Here is a 10,522-nt window from a genome sequence, read left to right on the forward strand (position 1 = left end):
GATGCTTGGTAAGTGAAGAGTCAGCTGTCAAGAAACTTACCATTAAATAGTAAAGGAAATATATAGCTATAATGGTCACAAAGACCACCACACCCAGAGGACAACACCTTTCCTGAAACAAATATCAGCACAAGAGTCATATGAGTTTTGATTCTAATTTCAACTCGCCTACTGATTACGTAATTGAGTTTCTGAAAATTACCTCTCTGAATATATGGCAGTTTATTATATTCAAAATCTTGTTGAGGAAATCTGAATGAATATCTCTCTCTCTCTCTCTCAGAAAACATTTCAATCCATCATTTCGATATAACTGTATAACTGCTTGTTAAGCAGCACTTTACAGGCTAACAGCAGGTTACACATAAATTGTTGCTTCTCTGAAACTTACCTTGATAGTACACAGTAGCCATATCAGGACTGAAAAAAAAATAAAACATGACAATGTTACATAGATGCACATTCACACTCCAAATATCTGACTTGTTACCTTAATATCAATTTGTTCCTTTTAGAAATGCAAGGCAAGCTCAGGTCACCTCAGTGCCACTTTCTCCATCACGTATGTGACAAGACATCTGGGATGGAACAGTGTGATGCAATGGGTGAGCTGACTAACCACCTGTGCTATGCCACGGACTATTCTAACCCATATTTAATATCAAATTATGAATGCTAGCAACTGTGGATACTTTGTGTTGAAGCCTAGAATTACAGTATAAGCAGTGTGCATTCATCTACTGATTAGTCTCACTGGTGAAAGTGGATATTGTAGCTGTGGGTTATGAATCACACGTGACAACAGATGCAAAATTTTACTCTCATTGTTTGGGAACTTGAGTTGGGGAATAAAAGATTTTGTAGCTAGAACTGAACTTGAATGAACTAGCAAAGGAAGAGATTGCAAGCTGTTAGGCTGGCGGTGAAATCAATTCACAGCTTGACATGTGCAAGAGCGAAGTGATCTTGGAAAGGATTTACAACACATATAAAATTTTTCTGAAGAGAATGAGAATTAAAGCATATATATACACACACACACATGCACACACAGCTCTGGACTTGTAATATTGAATGACAATTTCAAATATAGGAAATTTTAAAGAAGGAAAATACTGATAACAGTCTCATGTGTTGGTAACTAGGCATGGGATTGAGATTGGTAATTGATTAACCATAAACAACTCTAACACTAATTTACACACACTGCAAATAACAACGGTACACACTAAGTCTGCTCAGTTTGTTTTAGTCCTCATTGGACGTAGCTAGGTTACGGCTGCTAACAGCGGAGATTTCTCACGGTGAACCACGAACTACAACTGCTCACTTACAGCTCATGCCAAAAAGAAAAAAGTCACAAGTTACTACTGGCGCCTTACTGCCAATTATATCGACTTGGCGTCAAGTCCCTTGAGAACTACGATCAGAGATATTTTTTTCTGCTGAACCCTTCCGGTCATAGTCGTTATGTAACATCCTCTCTGAGGAGAAGATAGGGTTTTCCTATGAATATGCTTGGCTCTTCATCAAATGTATGTATCGCACATGTAGCATGTTATTGAAAATTCTCCCTTTTGCACAATATGTAAGTCCTCTATCAGTCTACTTTGCAAAGCAGATGATGACAATCTTACGTATTGTAACGTGTTTCGCGTTACCGAAGACGCCGTAGAGATGGTTAATTGGTTTATTTAACAATCTACAGATAACGGCTACAATTAATTATCACACAGTTGCGGGNGCCTTGCCTTTAATTTACAGGAAGAACGCACTAAAATAACACATATACAAGGCTAACACAGCACACAAAACTGATATAGCCATAAAGAAAGTACAAGACAGTATTCTGCTTATGAGACATAACAACTAACGATGACGTGCATAGAAGCCTGATGATGGCCCATATGAGGCCGAAACATGTCGCAAACATATGTAGAACTAAAATAATTTTAAAGTATTTTGTATTTTAGATGTCTTTTATATATCTTTAATGAATTTTTGTTGCATTACTGATGGATACTTTAATAACAAAGAAAAACTTGCCTTGTCCTATACCACAGACATGTTCATTCTCATGATTTGCTATGACTTCTGCTTGTTGCCCGCACAATTAAATTATATAATCATATACATACGAAAAATCAGACTCAAAGTCAGATTTACTTTACGACTGGCAGTTTACCGAGAATCAGTTCACCTTGGCGTCAAGTCCTTTGAGACTTAGGAGAAGAGATTTTTTTCTTCAACTAAACTCTTGCGGCAAGAGTCCTCCTTTAACATGCTCTCTGACGAGACGATGGGTTTGTCTCTGTTGAATGTGCTTGGCCTTTTGTCAAGTGTACATTTCGCACTTAAGGGCATGTTATTGAAAGTACTTCCTTTTACACTACACACAAGTCCTCTGTCAGTACAAGCTTTGCAGAGTGGATCATGCCTGTCGTACATACACGTATATTATGCTATCATGGCAGCTTAGTCACTTGAACGGTTGTAAGCTTGGCCACCTCCAAGTTCAAGCCTCTTATATTTTCTATGCCTGGCTTCACCTTGTTATATACCACGAACAATACATTCTCATGATTTTGTGTGACCTCTGCTTGCTTCCTGTACAATTTTGTTATATTTGGGATACCCATGAAACTAGTTAGGTTGATTAAAATGTGTTTAAATGAAACGTATAGTAAAGTCCGTGTAGGTAAACACTTGTCTGATAAATTTCCTATCCAGAATGGTCTAAAACAAGGAGATGCTTTATCGCCACTCCTTTTCAACTTTGCCTTAGAATATGCAATTAGGAAGGTCCAGTGAAGCCAGGTGGGACTGCAACTAAACGGGACACATCAGCTGTTGGTCTACGCCGATGATGTGATTCTACTGGGTGATAATATAGATCATCATCAGTAATCTGTCAGATGACAGGTCCACAGTCTCTTCCAAAACAATTCCTCCAATCCGTACAGATTGTTAATTGGTTTATTCAACAACCTACAAATCTCGGCTACAATTAATTCTAAATTATTGTGGGGTTTCACAATATATATCCCTATACGCAAATCAAATCACTCTATTATCAGTAGTCTACACATTTTCACAGTACAGGAGCTATACAAGTGTCACTGTGTCACACACTCCCAATTAATTCTGTTATCACAAACTGTCACTGATTATCACACATTCACTCGTTCACTGCTGACTGAAGAACTAACTTGTAGGCTTGCTCGGAACTAACTGTGAATAGCCTTCGCTGCTCCATATCTAGCCTCGTTCCGGACAACACAGAAAACAGCCACGTAATAGGCACCACTGTTGTCTGCCGCCGTCGTGCTAGCAACGCTGTGTACTGCTGTTATTACCGTCATCTCTCGCAACCACTGTTTACCCGCCCTGCCAAGCAACCGCTGTTTACTCGCGTTGCATAGCGACCAGTGNGACAAAATCAAATCGTAACTGTCTAACAGTAGTTAGTTAGTTAGTTATTGGAAAGGGTGGGTTTCCCCATGCACTTAGACCAGTATTGGTCCATTGTGCTTCCCTCTATGATATTCTACCAGTCTCTATACCCTACCGATATAGGTGCGTACCATCAGTCCCGACCGAGCCAGCGAGTTCGGCCTCTACTAGCTTGGCGGTATTTATAATGCTTCCCCCAATCTATCAGAGGCGTTAGAGACTACTGTTGGGCGGGAAACGTCCTTGAATTTGGCTCAGTGACCTCCTTTGGAGATATGAAGTTCTTTTACGTGACGTAAAGCTACGACACGGGACCCACGGCTTAAAGTCCCTCCCGGAGGACTTATTCCCTGAATTTTTCCGCCCTTAAAAATTCCACGACCTCCGCCGGGTTTGAACCCGCGTACCACGAGTCATGAGGTGGGAACGTTACCTGTAGACTACGGAGGCCGCTAACTGTCTAACAGTAACTACGATCTGGTCATGGGCTCCAGAGGGTAATAGACACAAAGATGGGCTGACCAAATGACCATCGGTCGCAATGTGAATCTGACTGATGTAATCTGCTAATGACCAGTGAAGACTATTACAAACTGAGAATATCTAGTGCATGCTGTACTTATTTGTAGAGTATGTTAATTGGTGAGATCATTATAATCATTTGTAGTTACAAGTAATGCTTGTTCATTAAATCCAGTAATCAGCCCAAACCCCATATCTGTTCATTAACACGTGGAAGCTCGTTACTTACGGTAAATCTCAGCCATGCAGATTAGGAAGTACAGTAGGCATATAATAAATACAATCAAAACTTCCATTTTCTTCTCTGAAATTTCTCTGAAACATTGTATGGAAGGGAATGTACATATCTTTCATTGCTGGGCAACAAATCGATATTCTTACATCATTTCACATTCAGTATGTTGAATCGTGTTGTTAATAGGTTATCTCAAAAATTATTTTCCATTTTTAGCTTACTTTTGGGGCAGTTGCAGAAATGGCCATTGCTGTCTCCATACATGACTACCCAAGAACCGTATAAAGAAATATAATTATGTTTGATATCCTCCAGCTTCACGAAGACACGTCATCAACCACTGCCGAATAATGAAGATGATTTGGAAGTGACATTCGCAAATAAAAATTACATTCACGAAATATTTAAGAGCAGTTCAAATTTGAAGAATATTTCTGGAATGTAAGATTTGAGGCTTTCACGGCGGTGACTATGAAGAAAGCAGTCTTCTGGGATTTGGCACCGTGTATATGTGGTGTTAANGAATGTCTGCACTAATCTGTTTGGCCATGGAGGCAGCATAACAGCAAGCAAAGCACAGCTGCTTTGTTCTGCAGGTATTGTGCACCAGTTCTTCTGGTATTCGTGGCAGAGAGGAATGCTGCCATCGTGGATAAGATCCCTGATGCTGTTGCAGTGGGTCGGTGTGCAGCTGTCCCAAGTGTTATATTTGGCAAAGTAGCTGTGCTAAAGCTTAGGAAGTCTATAGCATTTCTCTGTAGAACCAATTCGTGAGCCCTTGTTTCCTTTTGTTACTTCTTGTTGGATCCTAAAAGTGTGGCTATGACCGCCACATCTGATCAAGGTGTCATATATACTCTTTGCTTTGCAGGTGAACATACCACCAGGAATACTGCTAATGAATTCTTGGGAAGTTCCCATGTTTCACCAGAACAACCAGTTTTAGCAAGTGACCAAGTTCCACTCTCAGGAATTATCCTGTAGACAATACAGAAATAAGTTATAAACAAAATGTTGCCTTCTATGCAGGTGAGATGCCTCAGATTTATGTAAGCACATTTGGACACACACATATATATGTTTTATAATGTGTGAATGATGATTTTGTGCATCTCTGTTCTTATGGAGATTTTCTAAAGGAATATAGCGTATTTGTCTATTAATTCCCACAGGCGTAGTTGGTTGAGGCACTGTGCTACAAACTGGAAGTTCACGGGTTCGATTCCTGATGAGGTAATCGGATTTTTTCAATTGGCCTAATCCTTGCAGCCGCACTATGAACCTAGGGTCGACTCAGTCTCTAAGAGAAAGTAGTACCAGAAATCTTCCTGGGAATAAAAGGCGCCGGGCACCTGAGACTGACAGCTTTACCAATATCTGTGAGCCGACTGTCTAAAAGATATGGGAAACTCGACTTCTCACAAACTTATGTGCGATTACAGGCTATTACAAGATTACCTTTACTTTTTTTTACCTTATTAACATAGTAGTGCAAATATCAAAAGTTACTTGCAGAATCAGAGATAAGTTACATGGCCTGTGTTCATTTGTGAATTTGGGAAGTGGATGGCTAGAATTTATATCACATACTCTTGAAAATGTAGACCATTTCATGACGTGTAATCAAAATATTTCTCACACTCCATTCCCCAATAAATAAATCCTTTGATTTACTCACATTGCCATGAAATCTGGAATTACTGATTCATCATATTTTCTGAACTGAACAGTGCACAAGTATACATTTATGTCTTTATGTCAAAATGCAAAATGGCAATCACTTTACTACAACATCTGGTAATCTGCACACTATGTGGCATACACAAAATGATGGAATTTAAAGTGAGAAATTATTATGTCACGCAATGTGCAGTTCTGTAATTCCACTTTTCGTTGTGCTCGTGATTTTATGATCATTCTGTATGTATGATGCTGTAATATACATAACAAATTATACACATCAATCGTGAAGTATGCATTTTGTCTAGTGATTAATTATTCTTAATATATGATTTTATATCTCGACTACATCCTTCTGATCCTTACGGTAGCAGTCACATATATGTTGAAAATTAACAATGTTATCGATGTATGATAAATATGACATATGAATGGCAGCAACAGAGTTGATCTTTTGAAAATGTGGTAGTACTCCTTGAATATGCAGAATAGAAAATTAGCCAGTAATTTAAAACTGTATAATTACCCAAGACAAAGACCAGCACAAAAAATCTTTGCATGGGTTCAGGCTGGCTGCGTTTGTGGCCTAATGGTCAGAGTTCCTGGCTACATATCCACTACTAACTTCGCCGACAAACGGCGGATGTTCAGTCAGTATAGTTTGCTTGCGGGCTAAAAGCCATGCAGTTTATGGGTTCAAGCTCATGACAAACTGTGAAGTCACAGACACTGTGTTTCTTACCCTGATCCATTCTTCTTTATATTATGACACTAGTAGTATCTAGTGTGGGAACCTCCCACATTCTAACACGCAGCTTCGCCGGTCTAACAGACAACATTCAACTCCTGCTAAAGCCGAGGCAATGTCAAAGTCAAAGTCACATTGCAACTGACAGTCAGTCTGTCTGTCTTGGTGTCGAGCCCCTGCTAGGGCTCATGACCAACTATTTGTTTTTGAGTGAAAGTTACTGTCTTGTCTATGTGGGGCGCCCTCTCTGACGAGAGGTTGGGTCTGTCCTTTGTCAGTCAGTCTGTATTAGTAAGTCCATTGTTTGTATTTACATACATTTACAAATCCACACTTAATTCTTATTTCTATGTACAATATATACAAGGCCTCTGTCAATCCAGGCCCAGTACAGCAGGTCATGGCCTATTTCTAGTATTATTCGCCACCACGACAGTCTAGTCATTTGATCGGTCGTATGCCTGACCGCCGCCAAGTTAAAGCCTCTTATACTTTATGTGGCGGGCTTCGTCTTGTCCGATGTTGCGAACATTCTCATTATCATGATATTGTATGACTTCTGCTTGTTGCCTGCATAATTTTGTTATAAAGTCATTTACGTACGGGATTTTGAATGCCATGTGTAAATCACGGACCGGTGTACGCCTCGGAAAATTGCCAATCGTGCGGAGAACCTTGTTGTGCAGGCGCTGCAATTTCACTAGATGGGTGTCTGCGGCAAACTCCCAGGCGGGACTAGCATAAGTCATTACGGATCTAATAAGAGCTTTATGGAGGGTTAGTTTAATGTTAGCGCTCAATCGCTCATTTTTGAATAGGGAATACATTCTAATGAATATTCTGAAGGCCTTGGCTTCGATCATTTCTATGTGTAATCTCCAAGTCACTCTCTTATCGAAGATTACACCTAGATATTTTGCACTATTTACAAATGGAATATTTCTTCCATTTAGAGTAAGACAAGACTCAGGCGGTCGACGACCACGAGAGAAGTAGACCCCCCGAGTCTTATCTTCATTAATTTTTATATTCCAGCGCTCACACCAGGTCTCCATTGAGCTGAGACCGCGCTGGAGTGTTCTAATGATAAAACCCTCCTTGCGATCTGTCGCATATAGACAGGTGTCATCCGCAAAGAGGGCCAGGTGAACACCATTTGTTTGGGGGGCATCATTAATATACAAGTTGAAAAGAGTAGGGCAAAGGACCGAACCTTGTGGCACCCCTGCTTGCATTTTCCTTGGCGTTGACAGTTCGCCTTCGACCGAGACCGAGAATTTACGTTTAGAGGGAAAGGACCCAATAAGTTTGGTCAAACTTTTCGAGAACTCCAATTTTGATAATTTAAACAGCAAGCCTGAGGGCCACGTGGTATCGAAGGCTTTTTCGATGCCCAAGAACACAGCAGCCGTAGACATTATCACGCATTTTCTGCAACGCACACTCTTCACATCAATTTTCACCATCACGCGCACTAACCAATCAAATTGCTCCAAACGTTCGCGTTTATAATGCGCTCGCCGCTAACCCCGCATCTACATCATCACGCGCGCTAGCCAATCAGCGCCCTGCAAATCGTTCCTCCTCAATTTCAAGTTTCGCTCCGCCCACCGAGCAGTGTATAAAAAGGAGCAGTCGGATCGGTTACATTATCAGATTCCAAAAAGTATATGAGAGTTGGATTGGAGCGATCTTCCTGGTGATTTGGTCCGTTTGATCGTTAGCTAGAGATTGGTATGAGGTTAGAGAGATACATTTGATTGATTGAAGGGATTGATTATTCGATCGGTTAAGGATCGATTAGGCATTCGGTTTAGGTCATCAGAGTGGTGGATTCGAGATTGCCTGTTTGACAGGGCAGGACAGGACAGGACAGGACAGGACTGATTCACGCTCAAGGAGTTTAAGATTGATATGGTGTACTGTGCGGCTGGAAAGTTGTGATTGGATAGACAAGTGGGATTTATATTCGGAGGTTCATCGACTGATTGTCTGTTCGAATATTGGTGGTGTTCGATCAGTATAAAGGAGTTATTTGCTGGTAGCTCTGAAATTTCAGTCCTTGTTTGTTTGTTGTAAAAATTCTCAGATTTTGCTTGAGGCTTGTGTTTCGTGCCGTGCCGTGCCGTGCCGTGCCGTGCCAGACACGGCGGGCGACTCGGTGCCTGGCTATCATGCATTCTGGGCAGAAAAAAAGAGCCTCACTACAGGAAGAGTATAAGTAAAACGTGAAGCAATATCCTGCAGCAGATGAACATTACAGGAGACTGTTCAAAATCATTTGTGACATTGAGTATGTGGCCAGCTCCACACGCGCCACAACTGGGGAAAGTGTTGAGTGGGCGGCAATAGTAAATGCCGCAAGGCTCTCAAGGGCAAGATTTTGTTCAGTGCTCTGTACGGAGCTACACAGTTACACTGAACGATCTGAAGTCCCTAGTGAAAGCCAGAACATCGGAGACAACAAAAACCCAGACGAAGCCCTCCCAAGAAGAAGACTTCAAAGAGGTCCGAAGGCGGAAACGGCAGAGCACAACCGAGTCCGCCCAGATTTCAAAGAAGGCAGCGGCTGCCACAGGCAACACCCAGACCAAAGAGGTGCCCACCCGTAACTACTTTGCTCCTCTCAGGGTGACAACAATGGACACCGACACTGCTGGTGACGGAGCCACTGCGCTGGAGGAGGGAGCCACTACTCTGGAGGTGGAATCATCAGGTAGAGCAGGCAGGCCACCCCCAATAATTCTAACGACCACAGTGAACCTCATTCACTTGGAAAAGCGACTTAAAAATGTGGTCAGAGGTGACTTTGAGTTCCGTAATACCAAAAGCGGGACCAGAGTCATCACTAAAAGCATGGCGGATTTCGAAGCCGTCAAGTCCTATCTGTCCAACAACAAACTTTCCTATATTACCTTATTTCCCAAGTCAGAAAAACCCATTAAGGCTGTAATCCGTCACCTCCCCCACAACACCCCGGCGGAAGATATTTCTGATGGATTGGTGACCCTGGGATTTAACGTGGTCAGCGTCAAGCAGATGACAACCACCCGAGGGTCGCCTTCAGAAGGAAGGATATCCAGAAACCTTCCCCTCTTCCTTATAACCTTACCCAGGACGGCAAAATCCCAAGAAATATTCAAAGTACAAAACCTTTGCCATATTTCCATCCGGGTCGAGGCTTATAGAGCACAGAGTGGTCTTACGCAACAATTTGGCCACGTCTGGGCTAATTGTAAGCAACCTCCCCGTTGCATGTGGTGAGGGGGTGGCCACCTGCACAGAGAGTGCCCTGAGAAACAGAACGCTGCCTCCACTCCAGCGTGCTGTAACTGTGGGTTGAAGGATGGGGAGAATCCGCATCCCGCTAACTACCGCGGCTGCAGTCACGCGAAGGAGGAACCTCAGAAGAAGAAATTGCAGAGAGCACCCAAAACCACAACAGGAAGGGTGTTCTCATCAAACATAGTCACCCCTGGAGTCTCCTTCGCGGCGGCTCTCCGAGGCAACACATCACAGGAGCAGCGGTCTCAGACTCGACAAACACCAGTGGCAGTTGCACCAGCAGCCACGAAACCGTGCGTCCCTATCCCTGTGCTGGAACAACACACAGGTCAGTCAGTTCAGGCTTCTAACGTAAACAGTCAGTCTCTCGACAATTTGTTGAGAGTAGTGACTGTAGTAGAGCAAATTATGACAGAGGTCAATGGTGCAGTGTCCGAGGAAGACAAAATAATGGCCATAACTAAAATCGTTCTAAACTTAATGAAACAAAATGGACACTAGATTTCATAGGCCCCTCAAAGTCATAGAATTTAATGCGAACGGCATTGGGAGGCAGCGCTATGAGCTCAGTAGACAGCTGCAAGACCTACACGTAGATG

General features: G+C 42.2%; 1 long non-coding RNA gene across 1 annotated transcript; it reads left to right on the top strand.

Moving 5' to 3' along the window:
* Positions 1-429: 429 nt before the first annotated feature.
* Positions 430-5,423, top strand: LOC111864771. The gene is made up of 3 exons (XR_002842853.1): positions 430-605; positions 5,082-5,239; positions 5,383-5,423. It is a non-coding gene; the product is annotated as an uncharacterized LOC111864771 (long non-coding RNA).
* Positions 5,424-10,522: the final 5,099 nt, after the last annotated feature.

This window comes from Cryptotermes secundus, unplaced genomic scaffold, assembly GCF_002891405.2.
Source record: "Cryptotermes secundus unplaced genomic scaffold, Csec_1.0 scaffold1048, whole genome shotgun sequence".
Classification (NCBI taxonomy): domain Eukaryota; kingdom Metazoa; phylum Arthropoda; class Insecta; order Blattodea; family Kalotermitidae; genus Cryptotermes; species Cryptotermes secundus.